Source organism: Marmota flaviventris, chromosome X (assembly GCF_047511675.1).
Source record: "Marmota flaviventris isolate mMarFla1 chromosome X, mMarFla1.hap1, whole genome shotgun sequence".
NCBI lineage: Eukaryota > Metazoa > Chordata > Mammalia > Rodentia > Sciuridae > Marmota > Marmota flaviventris.
Window position 1 is genome coordinate 48,919,092 of NC_092518.1, and position 4,585 is coordinate 48,923,676.

At 37.9% G+C, this 4,585-nt stretch overlaps 1 pseudogene; it reads right to left on the reverse strand.

Annotated features, from left to right (window-relative positions):
• Nucleotides 1–3,206: 3,206 nt before the first annotated feature.
• Nucleotides 3,207–3,771, reverse strand: LOC139703364 (large ribosomal subunit protein mL42-like; annotated as a pseudogene).
• Between the last annotated feature and the right edge of the window lie 814 nt (nt 3,772–4,585).

Sequence of the window (4,585 nt, forward strand, 5' to 3'; positions counted from 1 at the left end):
TCATCAACAGTTGATTTCCATAACCTTAGGAATCCCAAAGCCCTCTTCTTTTGTGAGCCCAACAAATGGGGAGTTGCCAAACTATTTTTTTTAACATCTTTCTCAATTGCTCAGGGCATAATAGGAATCCTGGTCCATGGGGTAATTTGTTCTGCCTCCAGCAAGGATTTAACTTTCAACAAGTGCTCTGTTTGCTACCAGGATGTGACCACCTAATAGTGAGTACTTGGGGTTGTGTCTGGGAACTATTTACAAGTTTCTAATTGGGACAGAATCCCCAGTCATAGGCAGTAATCAGAGATAGATACTGAAGATAATACTACCTCTAACAGGATAGTATTATTTTCCTCTTGTATTTTTACCAAGAGTTATAGATTTGAATATTATGTTCTATTAAGTAAAAATTTCACATGTGAGTCAAGCACACTTTGCTTTCATCTTTAAGAGTTAATACTATACCTCCATCCACTTGTTTACTGGGTACTTGTTTTAGCTAAAGAGATCTGTTTCATATGCAATTCAAAAATGAATTGTCTTGTTTAAGGGTGGAGCAACAAGAACAGAAGCATTTTCTTTGTAAAACTGTGCCAATTTTAATACTAAAGTAGGAAATTAACCCATAAATTGACAATACTTGTTCCAGACAGGTATTATCTTGTGGTTTTGTTCACTAAATGCATGAGTGCTACCTGGGATTTAGGGAGATTTAGGTACACTGTGTGACAGAGCAAGTTGTTGTTATTTACTTTTTGTTATAAAAACAGAAGTAATATGATAAAAAGGGTATATTTCTGCTACAAAGAGCCATCCATGATGGCAGAATTTCTAATTGGGACAGAATCCCCAGTCATGGGCAGTAATCAGAGATAGATATAGAAGATAATACTACTTCTAACAGGAAAGCCCAACAAGGAGAATAAACTAATCTTTTTAATTGTTGTAATTGTTCCAATGAGTCACCAAAGATCATCCAATTTAGAACCATGTTTTAGCTTAGGACCCAAAAAACACTCTTGTTCATATCACAGTTTTTGCTTATGAAGAGTCCTCTCTCTCTCTCTCTCTCTCTCTCTCTCTCTCTCTCTCTCTCTCTCTCTCTCTCTCCATATATTTGGCCTAAGAGAGGACAGCCTCACAGTTGATGTTAATTTTGATTTTATTGGGTAAAGTATTGTTTATTCTGTTAAACAGAAACATCTAACTCTGAGTTTGTCTTTAATGAGTTAGTTTTTAAAAATATTTTTATTACTGCATTATATTTGCATAACATTGGAGTTTGTTTTGTCATAATCATACATGCATGGAATTAACTTGCTCCATTTCAGTCCCCAGTAATTTCTCTCCCCCCACCCCACTCTTCTTCCTCTAATCTACTGGTCTTCTTTCTTCTATTTATTTATTGTTTTTAAATTGGCACCTTATATGTACATACAGATGAAATTCTCTCTGGTATATTCATATATGTACATAGCATAATTTGTTCATGAGTTTCTCTTAGGTCCAGGGCGGATATGGCCTCTGGATTTGTATCAGCACTGACCATCATGCCTGCAAAAGAGGACTGGGATTTGTCAGGAGCTTCCTAAGAAATACTTGGGTGGATGTACAACTTAATTAAACCTTTCTTCAGATTTTTTATATGCCACATTTCATTTGTCTTTTAATAAGCCCACTTCTATATTCCAAATTTGTCGAGAAGATCTATGGGCTTAGCTTTTTTTCCAGTGACTATTCCTATGCCATTATGATGCCTAATGTAACTTAAGTAACCTTCTAAGTCATAAAAATGCAAATCAAGAAAACATATTTGTGAACAGCTGTCCAAAGCATCTATGCGGGTCATTACTAATCTTTTTCTCTAATTATGCAGGATACTGTGTTGGGGACACCATTTACAATGCTGTACTATGGCATCCAAATATTTAATTTTATTCTCTATTGGTTGAAACTTGCTCCCTGTCAAATACATTCTATATAGACAGGCAGTCCCTTTCGGTTTCGTGTCTGGGTCATTAAGAAGAGGCTCAGGCCTTAAGCAAGATAGAAGGTGGATATTCTCCTCCTTGCCAGGATTGGCCCTCTTTACAAACTTTCCCTTTCTGTCTTATCTGTCTTTATTACTCTCTGGGATGTTATTGACTACACAGAGGGTAAATTATCTCAGTCCCTATAATGGTGTTTCCATGTTTTGTTTTCCTCTCAGAGAGCACCAATCCTCCCCAGTGGGCTCCCCTCCATGGAATGTTTCATTCAGGAGTGTGGTCTCCTGTCTCCTCTCCATGTGGCCTCCTGGTGATAAGTTGTTTCCACTAAGGTTGGCACATGTGTCATGGTATGGAGCACCACTGTCTCATTTGCCATAAAGACGGCAACCACCTTCAGAGTCCTGTATTGGGCAGATCTTTAGGCTTCTTTGCCTGTGTTCACTTGAAGTAACACTAGCTAGTTCAGCCCAAGGGATTGAATAGTGATATAACTCTGGGGAGGGGAATAGAATAATGGCATCTACAAGGGCATAAATATCACAAGAGCAAATGCATTTTTCAGAGAGGCATCAAGTAGAGAATGCTTGCAAAGACTTCCCCTCCATCTGCTTTTAAGACACAGGCCTGGACATGTTTCTGCCTTAGTGGATCATTTACTTGCCTAGGGACCTCCAGAGATGAGGATATTGTCATGCTTCCAAGTATCCCAAATCTTCAACCCAGTTACAGGGAGCTCTGCAAACTATATCATATTATAGATTCAGTAATAGTCCATCCTTATTCCAGAGACACACACCCTCTTTTCAGGTGCACAGGTCGTACAAAGTCCGGTGTCCACCTGGTGTAGGAACTCCAATTTTGACTGTCTTCCTTCATCAGGCAGCTTGGTGCCTCTTTTTCCAAAAGTCAGCTTTAATGGTGTAGATATTAATCATATTTATGTTAATAATAATGTTTACCTTGTGATGTAAAAATACTCATACTAGACACGTAAAATGAGTGGTATCTTTTAATATCTCAAGAGGAAAAAAATTAAATAGTTTCTCTAAATAAAAATGTCAAGTCCAGAATTAATAAATGCATATCTAACATATGAAAGACATTTTATTATTATCACTTTACTATATAACATATTAGCGAATACACCAGATTGCATTTTCTCAAATGGGAAATGAGACAGTGGATAACATATTTTCTTTGATTCTCCTAAGAATCTCAACATCATCTGTCTTTTGGAGGATTCAGATTATTTTTTGTTTGTTTAATAATTTTTTTTTAGTTGTAGATGGACACAGTACCTTTGTTCATTTTTATGTGGTGCTGAGGATTGAACCCAGTGCCTCACATATGCTAGGCAAGAACTCTACCACTGACCACAAACCCAGCCCAAGGATTCGGATTCTTACAATGTCTGTGATACTGTCCATGAGGATATCACTGAGGCTTAGTAATAAATAACATTTTGCTAAGTTTTTCTATCAAGGTTCCCTTCTCAAGGTTTTCACATTTTTCTTCTAATCTGGATTTTAACATTTGATCAAGTGTTTCTTCATTATTGTGCACAGGATCTGTCCGAGGGATAGGTTGTGTTTGTTCATATGGGATATCCCCAGAAGGGTTATAGCATACTATTGTCCTGCCATCAGTTGTCAAAGCAAGCTCTTCTTGGAAGAGAAGAAAATGTAGATTTATGCCACACACCAGATAAAGCTCTGTTTTGGACTGGAAATAAATGCTTCAAGAAAGTTCTCTTTGATATAACTCACACTAATGCTGTTGCTGTCATGATGTTATAACATGATATGATGAAATATGTTCTGAAGAGCAACCACATTTAAAATCTGCTTCTAGGCACACCAATTTTTATTTCAAGAAACCACCATGTTGCCTCCTACACAGAAGAAGTGTAATTACCAAGTTCCAAATCTATAGCTTCTTAGGATTGTTTTGCCAATTGACTGTTTTACTGACTGGGCGGACTCAGTGATAATTTCTTATTCTCCAATAAAATCCCATTCTCCTCACCTGTTGTGAATTCTAAGATGTGGGGAGTGAGCACATGAAAAGACATGACCACAAGATGGCGGTAGAACACAACAAACTTCATTTGGATGGTGCTTTGACAAATTGCTAGCAAAATTTTTCAGATCAGGAAACTTTCCACAGAGGACAGCAGGGGGCCACCACTCGAAAGGGGAAGAGGATAAAGCAACACCTGGGGAAGAAGGGAATGGGAGAGGGCCTCTGGTCACTCCAGCTGTGAAAAAAAAAAAAAAAAAAACAAAAAAAAAAAACACCTTATTTTTATTGTTTTGAAAGTGTTGACCATCCTTCATCCAGTCCCCACTGAGTATGAGCCATGGGCATTTCAGAGGGTGGGGAGATTGACAAGTTAACCTCACTTACAGGCTAGTGTCTCTTTCCTCATTAAGTAGTGACTCTCCAGTAGGGCCAGGCTTATCCCAAACCTGTAGACACCATTTTCATTTTAGTAAACAGATCTCTTTTGCCAATTCAATCATGGTCCATAGGGTAATTGACTATGTAGTCTGGGTGTTGTGGTTCACCAGCAAGGGGGCAAGTCTATGATGTCAGAGTGT